Source organism: Haematobia irritans, chromosome 4 (assembly GCF_050003625.1).
Source record: "Haematobia irritans isolate KBUSLIRL chromosome 4, ASM5000362v1, whole genome shotgun sequence".
NCBI lineage: Eukaryota > Metazoa > Arthropoda > Insecta > Diptera > Muscidae > Haematobia > Haematobia irritans.
In genome coordinates this window covers 157,195,059-157,216,286 of record NC_134400.1, presented here as the reverse complement: position 1 = coordinate 157,216,286, position 21,228 = coordinate 157,195,059, and the positions used below count along the sequence as shown (strand labels likewise).

General features: G+C 33.5%; 1 protein-coding gene across 1 annotated transcript in view; it reads left to right on the top strand.

Annotated features, from left to right (window-relative positions):
* Window positions 1-614: 614 nt before the first annotated feature.
* The window catches only part of LanB2 (laminin subunit gamma-1), a 70,791-nt gene continuing 50,177 nt past the window's right edge, over window positions 615-21,228 (top strand). Inside the window, exon 1 of the mRNA XM_075308146.1 lies at window positions 615-782. The gene's annotated coding sequence lies outside the window, so the exon portion shown is untranslated. The remainder of the gene's footprint in view (window positions 783-21,228) is intronic.

Genomic DNA, 21,228 nt, shown 5'->3' with positions numbered 1-21,228 from the left:
AAATTGACAAAATTTTCTATAGAAATAGAATTTTGTAAAATTTTATATAGAAATAAAACTTTGACAATATTTTCTATAGAAATACAATTTTGATAAGATTTTATATAGAAATACAATTTTGATAAAATTTTATATAGAAATAAAATTTTGACAAAATTTTCTACAGAAATAAAATTTTGACAAAATTTTTTACAGAAAAAAATTTTTGACAAAATTCTTACAAAAATAAAATTTTGACAAAATTTTCTATAGAAATAAAATTTTGGCAAAATTGTCTATTGAAATAGAATTTTATTAAAAAAGATTAAATCGTTTTTTCGAAAAAAAAATCTCCACAAAAATCCCCAAATTAATGGAAATTCCCCACCAAATCCCCAGCTCAGAAATTGCATCCCCATTTGCGAAAAAATATCCCCAATTTGGGGAAAAATCCCCAATACTGGCAACACTGCTCGCAGCAGTCCTCAAACAACAAATACACACTTACCACAACTCTCCAGTTTAACTAAACTAAAATGATCCAAATAATTGAGAGAACTTCAGATACACGAATGAGTTTGTATTGCGAGAGCGTACATACGTGTACGATTATGGCATCGTATTCTCCCTGAGATCAGTTGAGTGTTGGACGTCCTCGTTAACGGTTGGTTGAATAGCGGATTAAAACGGGTTTGTTGCGGTAGGCAGTAAATAGGGTCGTCGTTGTTTCTCCTCTAAAGTACAAAAAGGAATACACAATAGTCAAATACTAGACTGCCACACCAAGAAAAACAAAGCAAAAAGTAAATATTGTAAAAATAATTAGGTTGAATTGTCAATTGTAAAAATATTTTGTATACAATGTGAAATTATTAAAAGTGCAAATATCCTCAAATAAAAAAGAGTTATTGGGGGGAAAATTACAAACACAGCAAATATTCATACCATATCAAATAAAATTGTAAAATAACACATGTTTTCCCCTTCAAAGAAAAAAAAATTAACAAACCGAAGAAATGTCGTGAAGCCCACAATACCAAGGAAAAAAAATCATATAGAATATAGGAAATCATATAAAATGTTGTGGTTAGTGAAATTTAAGTAAAATTCTACGAAAATTAAAAAGAATGAAATTTTAAACTTACCATATGTATTGAAGACATTGGTGTGGATAGCCAGCAGTATGAACAGCAAATCAATGTGTGGCCCCCTCAAGAGATGGTGCTAGCCCCCACCACTGCTGTCAATTGTCCACCAATGATGTTGAAAAAATCTAAAATATCAAAAAACACACAAGAAATTTTAAGAAAACATGCCTGCATGTTTAAATTGTGTGAAAAAAAACAACAACAACGAATGATCGATAAAAAGAAGAAACCATTGAAGAGATAGTTGAGAAAAAAATGTATCTTTAAGATTATTTGTGTATCTTGTAACTTTAAAATGCATTTCGGATTGCTCTAACACACCAACAGCTACACGAAACACGGAACCCAATGCAATAAATTTGTATTGGTCTGTTTTTGTTGGTATTCAACAAAGAGACACCAGAGAGTGAGAGTGTTTTCAGAAGACAAATCTAACTGATTCAAAAGGTGTGCTCTAAGAGAAATAGAACATTATGATCTACCTGGTGGTCCTCGTGTGTATTAAACCAAAATAAACAAAAACTGAGTAATTGGTAAACATTATTGCGGTGTTTAAGCCCTCCTACTCATTTTTACCTGTAAAGAGAGAGATAGAGTGAGAATTAATGAGAGATAAAAGAAAAACTCTATAATGAAGTTATAAAAATATGGAATGAACGTATAAACAATGAAAACAAAAAATATAAGATAAATTTGCAATTTTTGGAAAATGTAATAAATAAAATAAGTTGATGCAAATATTGTATATAAAAGACACAGAAACAAAAATTAGTTATAGGAAAAACCAAACTGTCTATTTAACATACACTAAAAAAGATCACTATATTCCAAAGATGTTTTTCTTTGCTTTAATCATTTTGGTACTAAATCTGAGCTAAGTAAACAAGGAATTACATTAAGGAGGTAGTTAAGACGTAATTCAATCTTAAGTTTAGGTCTTGCGTATTTGATACACTCAAAACAAGTGAACCCACAAGGAGAGAAAATGTAGTTTAGTTTTAGAAATGTTTAACTAAATTATATTACAAACGGCGATATGATAAAAATAAGTAAATATTTTTGGAAAAACTCAAGCAATAAATATTTTTTTTCTCTTGCTAAAGAAAAACTGTTATTTGTGAAGAAACAAATTGAAGTAAGAAATTTCAAAAATGTCTTTCAAGATCGACACAACTTTGGTAAAACATAAAAAAAATTTAACAAAATTAAACAAAAAATTAATAAAAAAAGGAAACTCTCTCATGGTAAATAAAACATAATAAAATCTATGAACATAAATAGGTAAAATAGCCTTATTGTCTCTTTCACTGAAAAAAATCATGGCCGGTTCCAAAGATTTTATCTTTATACTAATGATTTTGGTATTGAGAATTGAAGTAGCGATACCTTTAGGACTCAATTCTCTTTTAAATTTGAGTTTGGCGTACTTGGTTCTAGGAAATAAATTGGAATTTATTCGTTATTTCTGCGTTTTCCTTAATGTGCTAACAGAGTACTTTAAAAACGTGTCAAGGAAAACTTAAATTTCCAAATTCAGACTTGACTTCCAGTAAAAATTATGCTACGTTTCAAATAAAAATCTTTTTTGAAATAATGTGTGAAAAGATATGTCCTATTTTGGGACGTTTCTTTTCTTTGTATTCAAGAAGCAAACAGACAAAAACATTTTCATTAATTTTTTAGAATTTTTGGGAATTCTTAAAGACAAGTTGACTTTAGTCAAACAAAATTTTCTTTCGTGTAAACATATTCATTTTAAATCCAATCAATTAATTATAAGGACAAAACGACATCATTTACAAGGTTATCGATTTTGGACAAAAACAAAAAAAAACAAGGTAGTCCATACGTAGTATATATTAAACTAAACAAGTATATACGGCCGTAAGTTCGGCCAGGCCGAAGCTTATGTACCCTCCATCATGGATTGCGTAGAAACTTCTTCTAAACACTGCCATCCACAATCGAATTACTTAAGTTGCGGTAACGCTTGCCGATGGCAAGTTATCTTAAAACCTCCTAACACCATCTTCTAAATTGTATGTCCATACGTGGTATATATTAAATCAAAAAAGATCGATCCAATACGTATATAATTCAGTTTGACAAAGTAGACATAAAATTTTGACAAAATTCTCTACAGAAAAAAAAATATTAAAAAAATTTCTACAGAAATAAAATTTTAACAAAATTTTCTATAGAAATAAAATCTTGGTCGATTATTTTTGGCTCGAGTGGCAATTATGATTATGAACCGAATAAAATTTGAACAAAATTTTCTATAGAAATAAAATTTTGACAAAATTTTCTATAGAAATAAAATTTTGACAAAATTTTCTATAGAAATAAAATTTTGACAATGATGACAATTTTATTATGAACCGAATAAAATTTTAACAAAATTTTCTCTAGAAATAAAATTTTGACAACATTTCCTATAGAAATAAAATTTTGGTAGATGATTTTTGGCTCTAGTGGCAACCATGGTTATGAACCGATATGGACCAATTTTTGTGTGATTGGACCAATTTTGGTATGGTTGTTAGCGACCATATACTAACACCACGTTCCAACTTTGAACCGGATCGTATGAATTTTGCTCCTCCAAGAGGCTCCGGAGGTCAAATCTGGAGAACGTTTTATATGGGGGCTATATATAATTATGGACCGATATGGACCATGTTCCAAATTACAACCGGATTGGATGAAATTTGCTTCTCTTGGAGACTTCGCAAGCCAAATCTGGGGATCGGTTTATATGGGGCTATATATAATTATGAACCGATGTGGACCAATTTTTGCACGGTTGTTAGAGACCATATACCAATATCATGTACAAACTTTCAGGCGGATCGGATAAAATTTGCTTCTCTTTGTGGCTCCGCAACCCAAATCTGGGGATCGGTTGATATGGGCGCTATATATAATTATGAACCGATGTGGACCAATTTTTGCACGGTTGTTAGAGACCATATACCAATACCATGTACCAAATTTCAGCCGGATCGGATGCAATTTGCTTCTATTTGAGGCCTCGCAAGCCAAATCTGGAGATCGGTTTATATGGGGTCTATATATAATTATGGACCGATGTGGACCAATTTTTGCATGGTTGTTAGAGACCATATACCAACACTATGTACCAAATTTCAGCCGGATCGGATGAAATATGCTTCTCTTAGAGGCTCCACTAGCCAAATCTGGGGATCGGTTTAAGTGGGGGCTATATATAATTAAGGACCGATATGGACCAATTTTTGCATGGTTGTTAGAGACCATATACCAACATCATGTACCAAATTTCAGCCGGATCGGATGAAATTTTCTTCTCTTTGAGGCTCCGCAAGCCAAATCTGGAGATCGGTTTATATGGGGGCTATATATAATTATGGACCGATGTGAACCAATTTTTGCATGGTTGTTAGAGACCATATACCAATACCATGTACCAAATTTCAGCTGAATCGGATGAAATTTGCTTCTCTTAGAGGCTCCGCAAGCCAAATCTGGGGATCGGTTTATATGGGGGCTATATATAATTATGGACCGATGTGGACCAATTTTTGCATGGTTGTTAGAGACCATATACCAACATCATGTACCAAATTTCAGCCGGATCGGATGAAATTTTCTTCTCTTTGAGGCTCCGCAAGCCAAATCTGGAGATCGGTTTATATGGGGGCTATATATAATTATGGACCGATGTGAACCAATTTTTGCATGGTTGTTAGAGACCATATACCAACACCATATACCAAATTTCAGCCGGATCGGATGAAAGATGCTTCTTTTAGAGGCTCCACAAGCCAAATCTGAGGGTCTCTTTATATGGGGGCTATACGTAAACGTGGTCCGATATGGCCGATTTTCAATACCATCCGACCTACATCAATAACAACTACTTGTGCCAAGTTTCAAGTCGATAGCTTGTTTCGTTCGGAAGTTAGCGTGATTTCAACAGACGGACGGACGGACGGACGGACATGCTTAGATCGACTCAGAATTTCACCACGACCCAGAATATATATACTTCATGGGGTCTTAGAGCAATATTTCGATGTGTTACAAACGGAATGACAAAGTTAATATACCCCCATCCTATGATGGAGGGTATATAAATATAATAGAGAAATGCATTCGTATTTTAAGGACAATATTTTTTAGTGTATATTAAAAACGACGATATGAAAAAATAAATACAGTGCACTCGCGGTAACGTGCACTGAAAAAAACCTTACCAGGTTCCAAAGATTTTGTCTTTACTTTAAAAAATTTGGTATTGATTCCAAGCCAAAGATGCGGAGATGCGAAGTTTTCGCTTTCTCAGCTTTTTTTCTTCATATGCTATCAAAATCCTTTAAAAACGAGTTAACGACAACTTTATTTTCCAAATTAAGACTCGACTTCCAGTAGAAATTATGCTATGTTTCAAGTAAAAAACGTCTTTAAAATAAAGTGTTGAAAAACATGTTCTATATTTGAACGATTTTTTGTTTTGTAGTCAAGATACAAAAAGACAACAAATTTAAAGACAATTTCATTAAATTTAAAGTCAACTTGACCTTAGCCCAAAAATTTTTTCTTTCATGTTATGATACCCATTTTTAAGTGAAATGACTTAATTATAAGGACAATACGACTTCATTGAAAAGTTTACTTTTGGACAAGGAAAAAAACTTTAGAGAAATGCGTCTTCTATGCTATTCATCTGATTCAGTTGAAATTTGGTACGTTGTGTTAATATATGGCCTCAAACAGCCATGCAAAAATTGGTCGAAATCGGTTCATAATTATGTATAGCCCCCATATAAACCGATCCCCAGATTTGGCTTGCGGAGCCTCTAAGAGAAGCAAATTTCATCCGATCCGGTTGAAATTAGGTACATGGTGTCAGCATATGATCTCTAACAACCATGCAAAAATTGGTCCACATCGGTCCATAATTATATATAGCCCCCATATAAACCGATCCCTCGATTTGCCTTGCCGAGCCTCTAAGAGAAGCAAATTTCATCCGATCCGGCTGAAATTTAGAACATGGTGTTGGTATATGGTCTCTAACAATCATGCACAAATTGGTCCACATCGGTCCATAATTGTATATAGCCCCCATATAAACCGATCCTCAGATTTGACCTCCGGAGCCCCTTGGAAGAGCAAAATTCATCCGATTCGGTTAAAATTTGGTACGTGATGTTAGTATATGGTATCCAACAACCATGCAGGAATTGGTTCATATCAGTCCATAATTATATATAGCCGCATATAAACCCATCCCGAGATTTGGTTTTGGAGCTCTTGGAGAAGCAAAATTCATCCGATCAGGTTGAAATGTGGTACGTGGTGTTAGTATATGATATTTAACAACCATGCCAAAAGTAGTCTATATCAGTCCATAATCATATATAGACACCCATATAAACCGATCCAGAGATTTGGTTTTGGAGCCTCTTGGAGGAGCAATTTTCATCCGAGTCAGTTGAAATTTGGTACACTGTGCTAGTATATGGCCGTTAACAACCATGCCGGTCTATAGTTATATATAGCCCTAAGATAAATAGATCGCCAATCACACAAAAATTGGTCCATATCAAGTTCATAATTGTAGCCCCCATATAAGCGACCCACATATTTCAATTCTGTTCTCCACGTACCGTGCAAAAGTCCATATCGATTCGTAATTATTTGTAGACTTACCTATACATAACTTTTTTGTCTAATATATACCACGTATGGACTAACTCACAATTTAGAAAACGATGTTAAGAAGTTTTAAGATAACACAACCCAATTAATTCGATTGTGGATGACAGTCTTTCGTAGAAGTTTCTATGCAAACCATGGTGGAGGGTACATAAGATTCGGCCTGTCCGAACTTACGGCCGTATATACTTGTTTTTTTTTTTTTTTTTTTTTAATTTTTTCATGAAATTCAATTAAGTTTTTAATATCACTAATAACAAAAATAAAAGACTATCACGCTAGAACATGTAAAACTCCCGAATATGGCTATGTTTTGTTCTGAAATTCGTTGAAGTTCGCTAACGTGAACTCTCTTGGTTTTAATTAGTTCACGTTACCGCGAGTGGACTGTAAATATTTTCGACAAATTAGAAATATTTATTAAACATAATGAAGTTTTTCACTTGTTAAAGAATTTTTTTTAAGGAAACATAGGAATTGGAAAAATGTCTTTACTCCCATACGACGCATTTTTGGTAAAATATAACAATTTTAACTAAAGCAGACAAAAATGTATTAAAGAGAAGGAAACTTTTTCATGTTGGGAAAAAACTAAACCATCCCAGCACAAAAATTTGGAAGTTCTTCTCAAGGCACAACTTTAAAAGAACTTCCAAAAATGCCCTCCCAAAGATGTTGTTTATTTTAACTGCACAGGAAATTCATTTGTGTCAGTTTTTTTATATGTCGCTTTTTTCATATTTTTAATGGGAAATTTATATTTTTTTTGTTTCAAATAAGTTAAAAACAAATTAAGAATTAATAAAATGGTACAAATTATTTAAATTTAGCCGAAAAAAATGTTAAATCCTTTCTAGACAAATTGCGAATTTTTGGAACTATTTGATGACAAACGTTCCAGCTAAGCGTTATAAAGCATTAAAAATCATAAAAAAATGTTTAACTTATTTATTTGTCCAAATATCACAAAATATATTAATTCACAACCAAAACACTGAATTCACCTCACACCTTATGAAGTGATGTAAATTCAGTGCAGCGGCTGTTGAAATGGTAGACATCCGTCCTATGACAAGCTCATGTTAAATTCATCGCTTCTGCGTCAATTTTGCACCACTTCCGGATCCAAAAAGAACATTTTCACTACTTAATTTGTTGTTGCCCAGAAAAAGCGTCGCTTGCTTCTTTTTGGATCCGGAAATGGTGCAAAATTGACGCAGAAGTGATGAATTTAACATGGGCTTGTCATAGAACGGAAGTCCTCCATTTCAACAGCCGTTGCCCTGAATTTGCATCACTTCTTTAGGTGTGATCCGAATTCAATATTTTGGATGTAAATTAAAAAATTCTGTGATATTTTGTCAAATAAATAATTTTTATAATTTTTTATAATTTTTTGTGGATTCTAACGCTTGCCGGAAACGTTAGACCTCAAATATTTTCAAAAATTCATAATTTTTTCAGATTGGATTTAGTATTTTTTTCGACAAAATTTAAATGATTTGTACCACTTTATGAATTCTTACTTTGTTTTTAACCTCTTTGAGACGAAAAAGTTAAAATTTCCCATTAAAAGTATGAAAAAACCAAGTTGTAAAAAATTGAATTAAAAGAACTTCCTGGGTAGTTAAAATAAAGAACATCATTGGGAGTGCATATGGAAGTGCTTTTAAAGTTGTGCCTTTGGAAGAACTTCCAAATCTTTTTTGCTGGGCTGGGATAATATTAAAACAGAATACATTCTATGATCAAAAAAATTAATATAGCTTTAGTGCCCCTTTTGTTTGAGTGTACTGGGAAACCCCTCCACCATTAGATGGGTAGTATACTAACATTGTCACTCCATTTGTAACACATCGAAATATTGGTATCTGACCCCTTAACGTATGTATGAATGTATACGTCGCGGGTCGCGACGTATATCGACTTGAAATTTGACACAAGTAGATTTTATTGATGTAGGTCGGATAGTATTGAAAATGGGCCATATCGGACCACTTTTAAGTATAAGTCTCATACAAGCCGACCCACAGATTTGACTTCCGGAGAAAAGAGGTAGCTTCGGTTGAATTCTGGTACGCAATGTTAGTGTATCTCCTCTAACATTGCGTACCAAATTAAAATCATACCAAAAGTACAAATAGCTCTATAATAATACATAGGCCCCATATAAACCGATCCCCAGATTTGACCTCCGGAATTTCTTGAAGGAGCAAATTTCATTCGATCCGGTGAAAATTTGGCCCTCTATTCAAAATTATTTATAGACTTTTCTACATAACCCAATCACGAATTAAAGATGCTTATTCAAATAGGTAACCCTAATCGAGGTTGACAGTCATTAGTAGAACTTTGTAGGCAATCCATGGTGGAGGGTACAAAAGATTCGGCCGTAGGCTCAAATCTGCGGATTGTTTTATATGGGGGCTATACCTAAACGTGGTACGATATAGTCCATTTGCAGTATCATCTGACCAACATCAATGAAAACTACTTGTGTCAAGTTTCAAATCGATAGCTTGTTTCATTCGGATGCTAGCGTGATTTCAACAGATGGAGAGATGGAAAAATATAGCTAGAATATATATACTTTATGGGGTATGAAGCCAGTATTCCGATGTGTTTTGATATAGACCGATTTCCCGATTTGATTTCATGGTAGCATGGAAGCTGCAATTTTCATCCTAGTTACACTCATAAAAGTGAACCCTTTATTTCACTAAAGCCAATTGAACTTTATTTTAATTCGTGGAATTGTTATGTTTGGAGAAAGTTTCCTTTACGCTAATAATTTTTGCGTACATTAGATAAATGAACTAAAACATGTATATATGGCCGTAAGTTCGGCCAGGCCGAATCTTATGTACCCTCCACCATGGATTGCGTAGAAACTTCTACGAAAGAGTGGCATCCACAATCGAATTATTTGGGTTGTGGTATCTTAAATCGTTTTCTAACTTGTGAGTTAGTCCATATGTGGTATATATTAAACAAAAAAGGTATGTGTAGGTAAGTCTACGAATAATTACGAATCGATATGGACTTTTGCACGGTACGTAGGGAGCTAGAATTGAAATATGGGGGTCCCTTATATGGGGGCTATATACAATTATGAACTTGATATGGACCAATTTTTGTGTGATTGGGAATCGATTTATCTGAGGGCTATATATAACTATAGACCGATATGGAACTAGTTAGGCATGGTTGTTAACGGCCATAAACTAGCACAATATTCCAAATTTCAACTGACTCGGATGAAATTTGCTCCTCCAAGAGGTTTCAAAACCAAATCTCGGGATCGGTTTATATAAGGGCTATATATGATTACGGACTGATATGGACCACTTTTGGCATGGTGGTTAAATATCATATAGTAAAACCACGTACCAAATTTCAACCAGATCAGATGAATTTTGCTTCTCCAAAAGGCACCGGAGGTCAAATCTGGGGATCGGTTTATATGGGGGCTATATATAATTATGGACCGATTTCGCCCAATTTTTGCATGGCTGTTTGAGGCCATATATTAACATCACGTACCAAATATCAACTGATTCAGATGAATTTTGGTCTTCCAAGAGGCTCCGGAGGTCAAATCTGGTGATCGGTTTATATGGGGCTATATATAATTATGCACCGATGTGGACCAATTTTTTCATGGTCATTAGAGACTATATATTAACACTATGTACCAAATTTCAGCCGGATCGGATGAAATTTGCTTCTCTTAGGGGCTCCGCAAGCCAAATCGGGGGATCGGTTTATAGGGGGGCTATATATAATTATTGACCGATGTGGACCAATTTTTGCATAGTTATACTAACACCATGTACCAAATTTCAGCCGGATCGGATGAAATTTTCTTCTCTTAGAGGCTCCGCAAGCCAAATCTGGGGATCGGTTTATATGGGGGCTATATATAATTATGGACCGATGTGGACCAATTTTTGCATGGTTGTTAAAGACCTTATACTAACACCATGTATCAAATTTCAGCCGGATCGGATGAAATTTGCTTCTCTTAGAGGGTCCTCAAGCCAAATTTGGGGGTCCGTTTATACGTAAAAGTGGACCGATATGGCCCATTTGCAATACCATCTGACCTACATCAATAACAACTACGTGTGCCAAGTTTCAAGTCGATAGCTCGTTTCGTTCGGAAGTTAGCGTGATTTCAACAGACGGACGGATGGACGGACGGACATGTTCAGATCGACTCAGAATTTTACCACGACCCAGAATATATATACTTTATGGGATCTTAGGGCAATATTTCGATGTGTTACAAACGGAATGACAAAGTTAATAATACCCCCATCCTATGGTGGAGGGTATAAAAAGGGGAAAAATTATACTCAAATTGCTAAATTCGTACTCCCCACAAAATAGTTAATTATTTCTTTAAATTTGTAAATTTTATTAAAAATGCATTCATCTTAATTTTGTAATGCACTAAAAGCATTCTTCAATTTGGTAATACTGTTTGGTTAAAATTTTCTAAAAATAATCTAAAATTAACCACAATTTTTCTTCCTGGTGGGTTCACTGTTTTTTCAGTTTACTTGAGATTTGAAATTCAGTTGCACTTACGTGTTATTAAAGATTACGCAACAGTTTACACAATATTAAAGATAAATTTCTTTAAAATAATGGCATCTTAATTAAATGTGTGTCCTTACGTACAGTCGTATATATTTGAACTAAGGCGAAGTTTTCTTAAAGTAAAGGAAAATATTTTTGTTTTAAAGATCGTCCTTAAATTACATGAAATGTTAAATAATTAGATTTAAGATAAAAGCGCTTCAAATATAGACTAAAACTATTTTGAGGACTTTTTTAAGCTTCGGTTTGAAGATTTTTGGAATAAAACACCTTTTTACTTTGAAGTATATGTTAAAATTTGGATATCAATTTCCATAATTAAGGGAAGATCAAAAACTTTGGATCCAAGAAAACTTTTTTTTGAGGGTGAACCGATCTGTCAATTTGCCATGGAAGCCGCAATTTTTCGAATCATAGAAATAGAAAATTTCATTTTACATGCCCGCAATTTATGTTGGACGCCAAATATAATTAATGTTTATGTTTGTACATCTCCCTTACACTCAAAAAAAAAAAGTTTACTTGAATCCAAAGATTTTGACCTTCCTTTAAGGATTATGGTATTGATTCCGAGCCAAAGATGTGGGTTCTTTAAAATAGGGAAATTTTTTTGCGACCTATCTGGCTTTAAATCTAGGATCTATAAAATTAAAATTTGGATACAAATCTCATTTATCGAATTCTCATTCTATTTTTCCGGTGTATTAATAAAGTTATTCACGTACAAACAAATGCCAGTTTATGAATCCAAATTATGATGGATACTTCGAATTAAAAAATATTTTCTTAATTCCAAAAAAACTTTAAACCAAAGATGATGCAAAATCCTCAAAATAGGTCTTAGCCTGTATTTGAAGTGTTTTTATCTTAAATCTAAAGATTCAATATTTCAGTTAATTTAAGCACGATATCTTTAAATCAAAAATGCATTTCTTTACATTAAGAAAAATTTGCCTTAATTTAGAGACATGCAACTTTAACGAAGGGATGCAAATTTTCAAAATGTATGTCTTAAAATGAAAAAACATTTTGAAGCAAAGATGATAAACTTACTTTTAATTAAAATTTCATTATTTTAAAGAAATTTGTCCGTAATAGTGTGTTAATTGCGCCTCCTAAAATTGAGGTTGGGTAATCTTTAATATCACGTAAATTTGTTTTTTCAGTGTACACAGAAAAAAATTTCACGAAAATTTTTCCAATTAAAATTTTAATTGAGTTTTAAAAAATATTCAATTAAAAATTTAATTGAATCAAAAAATTTTTTAATTGAAACAAAAATCAATCACAAAAATTAATAGTATCAATTAATTTTTTAATTGACCTTCAATTAATTTTTTAATTGACCTTCAATTAATTTTTTAATTGATACTATCATTTCTGTGATTGAAGACATTTCAATTTAAAAATTAATTGGATCAATTAATTTCGTGATTGAATCAGAAAAAAAATTTTTTGTGTGTATAGACCAATTAAAATAATCCATTACAAATTTGAAATTTACTATAAATTTTCTTGATTTAAAGCTGGATTGCTTCCTGAAAAATATCAGAAGCAGCTTCTGTGGCTTGAAATCAATACAAAAATCTTCAGATCCGATTAAACCTTTTTTTGAGTATATTGTTAAATGTATTTATGTGATCGTATGTATTTATAATAAAATTCATTTCTTATTTATTTTAATACGGTCAATGGCCATTTTATGATTGATATTAGACCTAAATTCTTATCACTAAAGGAACTTAAAATTTTTTATTCCCAAGAGCGGATGTTGCGTCCGCTGAAATCTTAAATTTCTTTTAAAAAGAAATCAATTGTACTATTGCGAACAAATGCCATGAATGAACGATTTCATTCAGAGTTTCCTAAAGACTCATCACCATATGAAAACTAAAATGAAAAGGAAATAAAAAAACACACATTTTTGAACTGAACAATATAAAGGAATGATTGCCTTTTACTGGTGTTTGCTCTGTTATCAGCAAAAAAAAAAAAAAAAAAACAAATCTTGGAGTTTATAAAGAGAAATGGGGCATTTTTATTTCGATAATACTGACCGAACATATACCAAGAATATGTTTTCATTTATTTACATAGTAAATATGTGATGATAAAAAGCAAAAGTTCCTCGATGTTCTTGTCACCCTTCAGTATTTTTCTTTAAACTCACAAAGAATAAGAAGAAAGTGAACCAATCCCAAGAACAACAGAAAGCATTGTGATAAGTATAACCCTTAACTCGAACCGCATGCTGTTTAGTGGATTATTTTGTACTAAACCATACACTGACAAAACAAATGTTATCAGTAAATTTTTCTCCTTCAAAGCATGTGTATTAAAACTTTGTGCATATGTCCACATGAAAACGTTATAACATAAAATCTCCATTTTTAATCTAAGAATTTTCTAATAACACTAATAAAAATTGAAGAAAATTGAGAAAGTAGATCCGGAAAATGGCAGGGTTTAGTTATATCTAATTAATCTATGGATTAAGATCTGATTAGATCTAAATGTTGGCCTAGATTTAATGTCTTAGATATAGTTATATCTATTCCAATATATTATTGGATCTGATGTTAGATCTCATTATACTATATGGTAGTACATACAATTATATCTAATTCTATATCATCATAGCTGGGCCTATTGCCTTATATGTACACTGAAAAAATATTGTCCTGAGCCCAAAGATTCATGACCTTAAAATACGAATGCTTTTTTATACCCTCCATCATAGGATGGGGGTATATTAACTTTGTCACTCCGTTTGTAACACATCGAAATATTGCTCTAAGACCCCATAAAGTATATATATTCTGGTGAAATTCTGAGTCGATCTAAGCATGTCCGTCCGTCCGTCCGTCCGTCTGTTGAAATCACGCTAACTTCCGAACGAAACAAGCTATCGACTTGAAACTTGGCACAAGTAGTTGTTATCGATGTAGGTCGGATGGTATTGAAAATGGGCCATATCGGTCTACTTTTACGTATAGCCCCCATATAAAGGGACCCTCAGATTTGACTTGTGGAGCCTCTAACAGAAGCATATTTCATCCGATCCGGCTGAAATTTGGTATATGGTGTTGGTATATGGTCTCTAACAACCATGCAAAAATTGGTCCACATTGGTCCATAATTATATATAGCCCCCATATAAACCGATCCCCAGATTTGGCTTGCGGAGCCTAAAAGAGAAGCAAATTTCATCCGATCCGGCTGAAATTTGCTACATGGTGTTGGTATATGGTCTCTAACAACCATGCAAGAATTGGTTCACATCGGTCCATAATTATATATAGCCCCCATATAAACCGATCCCCAGATTTGGCTTGCGGAGCCTCAAAGAGAAGAAAATTTCATCCGATCCGGCTGAAATTTGGTACATGATGTTGGTATATGGTCTCTAACAACCATGCAAAAATTGGTCCATATCGGTCAATAATTATATATAGCCCCTATATAAACCGATCCCCAGATTTGGCTTGCGGAGCCTAAAAGAGAAGCAAATTTCATCCGATCCGGCTGAAATTTGGTACATGGTGTTGGTATATGGTATCTAACAATCATGCACAAATTGGTCCACATCGGTCCATAATTATATATAGCCCCCATATAAACCGATCCCCAGATTTGGCTTGCGGAGCCTCAAAGAGAAGAAAATTTCATCCGATCCGGCTGAAATTTGGAACATGATGTTGGTATATGGTCTCTAACAACCATGCAAAAAGTGGTCCATATCGGTCCTTAATTATATATAGCCCCTATATAAACCGATCCCCAGATTTGGCTTGTGGAGCCTCTAAGAGAAGCATATTTCATCCGATCCGGCTGAAATTTTGTACATGATGTTGGTATATGGTCTCTAACAACCATGCAAAAATTGGTCCACATCGGTCCATAATTATATATAATCTACCAAAATTTTATTTCTATAGAAAATTTTGTCAACATTTTATTTCTATAGAAAATTTTGTCAAAATTTTATTTCTAGAGAAAATTTTGTTAAAATTCTATTCGGTTCATAATAAAATTTTCATCATTGTCAAAATTTTATTTCTTTAGAAAATTTTGTCAAAATTTTATTTCTTTAGAAAATTTTGTTCGGTTCAAATTCATGGTTGCCAGTCGAGTCAAAAATAATCTACCAAGATTTTATTTCTATATAAAATTTTGTCAAAATGTTCTTTCTATAGAAAATTTTGTCAAAATTTTTATTTCTATAGAAAATTTTGTGAAAATTTTATTTCTATAGAAAATTTTGTTAAAATTTTATTTCTGTAGAAAATTTTGTCAAAATTTTATGTCTACTTTGTCAAACTGAATTATATACGTATTGGATCGATTTTTTTTGATTTAATATATACCACGTATGGACTACCTTGCCATCGGCAAGCGTTACCGCAACTTAAGTAATTCGATTGTGGATGGCAGTGTTTAGATGAAGTTTCTACGCAATCCATGATGGAGGGTACATAAGCTTCGGCCTGGCCGAACTTACGGCCGTATATACTTGTTTTTATATTGTATTTCTATTGATAATTTTTCAAACTTTTATTTCTATAAAAAATTTTGCCAAATTGTATTTCTATAAAAATTTTATTCAAAAGTTTATTTCTATATATTTGGTCAAATTTTGATTTCTATAGAAAATTTAGTCAAAATTTTGTTTCTGTAGAAAGTTTTCCAAAATTTTATTTCTATATAAAATTTTGCAAAATTGTAACATATACAAAAATTTTTCCAAAATTGTATTCAGTGAGCATACAATTTTGGAAAAATTGCTGCTAATTCGAAAACTTGTAGAAATGACTCACATTTTCAAATTTTTCAATGAATGAATCATAAATGCATTTTTGCGAAATTGTCTAAACAATTATAAATATTTCCCAAATATTGGCCGAGACTTTGTAGAAGTCTGATTTGAGATTTTATCAAAATGTAGATCTAAATACAAAGTTGTGCAGAGTATATTATAATCGGCCCGCCCGACTTTAGACTTTCCTTGCATTTTTATTTTTCGTTAAAATTGTGTTACGTCCCATAACGTTAGATTTAAATTTTAAGTACATAGATTTTGTAGAAGTAAAGGGTGATTTGTTAAGAGCTTGATAACTTTTTTTTTTAAAAAAACGCATAAAATTTGCAAAATCTCATCGGTTCTTTATTTGAAACGTTAGATTGGTCCATGACATTTACTTTTTGAAGATAATTTCATTTAAATGTTGACCGCGGCTGCGTCTTAGGTGGTCCATTCGGAAAGTCCAATTTTGGGCAACTTTTTCGAGCATTTCGGCCGGAATAGCCCGAATTTCTTCGGAAATGTTGTCTTCCAAAGCTGGAATAGTTGCTGGCTTATTTCTGTAGACTTTAGACTTGACGTAGCCCCACAAAAAATAGTCTAAAGGCGTCAAATCGCATGATCTTGGTGGCCAACTTACCGGTCCATTTCTTGAGATGAATTGTTCTCCGAAGTTTTCCCTCAAAATGGCCATAGAATCGCGAGCTGTGTGGCATGTAGCGCCATCTTGTTGAAACCACATGTCAACCAAGTTCAGTTCTTCCATTTTTGGCAACAAAAAGTTTGTTAGCATCGAACGATAGCGATCGCCATTCACCGTAACGTTGCGTCCAACAGCATCTTTGAAAAAATACGGTCCAATGATTCCACCAGCGTACAAACCACACCAAACAGTGAATTTTTCGGGATGCATGGGCAGTTCTTGAACGGCTTCTGGTTGCTCTTCACTCCAAATGCGGCAATTTTGCTTATTTACGTAGCCATTCAACCAGAAATGAGCCTCATCGCTGAACAAAATTTGTCGATAAAAAAGCGGATTTTCTGCCACTGATTTTGGTAATAAAATTCAATGATTTGCAAGCGTTGCTCGTTAGTAAGTCTATTCATGATGAAATGTCAAAGCATACTGAGCATCTTTCTCTTTGACACCATGTCTGAAATCCCACGTGATCTGTCAAATACTAATGCATGAAAATCCTAACCTCAAAAGAATCACCCTTTATATACAATTTTGTCTAAATCGATTCAGATTCAAATTCATGCATACGGGAATATAAACCTTTATATAGCTCGCAACAAATTTAAAGGATTGGAGATAGTATCAATAATTTTGGTCCACAAATACATATACTGTTGGTATCTTCTCATATTATGATGGGTATTTATATCATTACTAGCGTAACCCGGCCCGCTTCGCTGCGCCTTCCGAAGCGTATTTGGAGGAACATTTGGCGTTAACTTAGTCAACTATATCCTTCGTGCTGAAAACAAATTCGAAAAGATTTGAATTCTTTTAAACAAATCGGACTACTTGATTTTTCGTTTATAGGTACAAATACGGCGGGAGATGGTGTACGTTCTTCTACATTTCTTGTGAATTTTAAGTGTGGTTTGTCAAGGAAAGGTATCCTTCTCCTCAACATATCTGAAAATTAAACATTATATTATAATAACATACAAAGAATTACTGTTTCCCATCCAATAAATCGGAAAAGGCAAAAGTAGTAAAAAATTTTACCACATTTACATTTGCTAAAATGTTGGAAAATAATACACCCTCTATGTTGGCTGCCAATTTCATGTAAATTTAAGTTCTTTACTAAAAAGAAGTCTGGCAGAAGCCTGTGCAAAAATCATAAAATTATGTACCGAGTTCCCATTTACGGACAACCCTCTACTTTCAACTTAAGAAAAAAAAGAAAACGGACAAAAGGGAACCCTCTCTTTACTAATAAGAAGTCTGGAAGAAAGAAGCCTGTGCAAAAATCATAAAATTATATACCGAGTTCCCATTTACGGACAACCCTCCACTTTCAATTTAAGAGAAAAAACCGGCAAAAGGGAACTCTCTCCCCACCTTCGCTCCACTCTGACCTGATATCGGACTATCACGTACCCTATATTAATTTCGCAACTACTCAATGGTCCCTATAAATTCTATCGAAGTAAATCGACAAAGTTTATTTCAATTTTCCCCTTCCCCAACCAGATATCGCAAAATTAATATATTAATTTAAAAATCATGTATAAATTTCATCACCTCCTCCCACGTTCCCTGTAAATTTCAAGTAGATCGGAGATGTTTAATTTTTGCTCTATTGTTTTAAAGGGACGTCACTTTCCCCGATACAATATCGACAAACACCGTAGTGAATAGCACCCCTAACCTTCCCTGAAAATTCTTGAAACTTTCCTTCAAGTGTGGGGCAATGAAGGTTGCCTCTTCATTTATAACCTTTTCCCCCGCTTCCTTTGTAAATTTCAAGAAAACTTAAAGTTTTTTATATTTCATGTTAGCCTGATACCGAAACAGGCAATTGACGTCCAAATGCATTATATCTAATTATACAATTATTTTTCGAGCTTTATGGACAGATATAGATTAAGGAACATGGTTAATAGAGCCGTTTTTTTTTGCAGTTTTAGAGGAGGACCTCCTCCCCGACCAAATGTCGAAAAGCGTATCTTTTGTAAACGTCCCAGAAAATGTTAAGCAAATTATAAGCCTAAAGGGGCGGCCTCTCTTCCGTCCAAAAATCACAAAATCAGGTATCAACTATTACGGTTGACAGAGGTTACGATCTCTCCCCAGTCCTCTGTAAATTTCAAGTAACTCGGTAAAGTTTAATTGTTTCTCTGTATGTACTTAAGAGAAGCGGATGTCTCCCTATGCCCTTTTATTTTTATTAAAAAATCAGGAACCTGATATAAATTTCATAACCTCACCCATTTTTCCGTAAAATTTCAGTCGGGGGAGTTTAGTTTTGTTTTCACTGTACTTTAAAAAAAGTCGGGCGAAGGGGTGGCCCCCCTCCCCGACCAAATATCGAAAAATAATGTAGCGGATTTTTGTCTAGATGCCAACCCCAACATTCAATGAAAATTTCATGCAAATCGCATAATTTTGTTCCAAGTTTCAAAAAGTAAGGCAAGGGGGAGGTCCCCCTCCCCGTCCGCATATGAAATCATCAGGTACCCCATATTAATTCCATAACCTCACCGCATGTTCTCTTTAAATCTCAGATAATTTAGAGAATTTTAGTTTTTTCACTGTACTTTAAAAAAAGTCGAGCAAAGAGGAGGTCCCCCTCCGCCACCAAATATCGAAATATAAAGTAGCGGATCTTTGTCTAGTTGCCAACCCCAACCTTCAATGAAAATTTCAAGCAAATCGGTCAACTTTGGTCCAATTTTCAAAAAGTCCGACAAAGGGGAGGTCCCCTTTGGAGTCGGAGTCGAGCAAAATTGGGTCGACTCCACAGCCCTGATATTGTCCTTATAATTAAGTGATTTGACTTAAAATTGGGTATCTTAACATGAAAGAAAAAAATTATAGGCTAAGGTCAATTTGACTTTAATAATTCAGAAAAATTCTTTAAATTTAATGAAATTGTCTTTAAATTTGTTGTCTTTTTGCAACTTGACTACAAAGCAAAAAATCGTTCAAATATAGGACATGTTTTTCAAAACTTTATTTTAAAGAAGTTTTTTACTTCAAACATAGCATAATTTCTACTGGAAGTCGAGTCCTAATTTGGAAAATAAAGTTGCCGTTAACTCGTTATTAAATGACTTTGATAGCATATGAAGAAAAAAAGCTGAGAAAGCGAAAAATTAAAATTTGCTTCCTAGAAGCAAGTACACAAAACCTAATTTTAAAAGAGAATTGTGTCTTAAAATTATCCTTACTTGTATTCTCCGCTTCTTTGGCTCGGAATCAATACCAAATTTTTTAAAGTAAAGACAAAATCTTTGGAACCGAGTATGCTTTTTTTTCAGTGCATTAAAAATCCATTGTGATACCACAGTGGTGAACTTCTGTCTTATAATTAAGTGTTGTCCGATTCTATGTTAAGCTCAATTATAAGGGACCAGTCCGAACGGCGTTCCCCTAAATTCCCTTTGTGTAAAAACTTTAATTCGGTTTTTTCATTGATTTCTTTAACTGATTCGATTCCCGCCATCAAAGAAACTATACTTAATTTTAACAACAGAGGTTCTGAGCCAAGAGTGGCTGCCTTCCTGATTTATTGTTTCCAGCTTTAATGTTAACAAGTAAGGAAAGTCTAAAGTCGGGCGGTGCCGACTATATTATACCCTGCACCACTTTGTAGATCTAAATTTTCGATACCATATCACATCCGTCAAATGTGTTGGGGGCTATATATAAAGGTTTGTCCCAAATACATACATTTAAATATCACTCGATCTGGACAGAATTTGATAGACTTCTACAAAATCTATAGACTCAAAATTTAAGTCGACTAATGCACTAGGGTGGAACACAATGTTAGTAAAATAATATGGTAAACATTTAAAGCTGAAGCAATTTTAAGGAAACTTCGCAAAAGTTTATTTATAATTTACCGCTCGATATATGTGTATTAGAAGTTTAGGAAAATTAGAATCATTTTTACAACTTTTCGACTAAGCAGTGGCGATTTTACAAGGAAAATGTTGGTATTTTGACCATTTTTGTCGAAATCAGAAAAACATATATATGGGAGATATATCTAAATCTGAACCGATTTCAACCAAATTTGCCACGCATAGCTACAATGCTAATTTTACTCCGTGTGCAAAATTTCAACTAAATCGGAGCAAAAAATTGGCCTCTGTGGTCATATGAGTGTAAATCGGGCGAAAGCTATATATGGGAGATATATCTAAATCTGAACCGATTTCAACCAAATTTGCCACGCATAGCTACAATGCCAATTCTACTCCGTGTGCAAAATTTCAACTAAATCGGAGCAAAAAATTTGCCTCTGT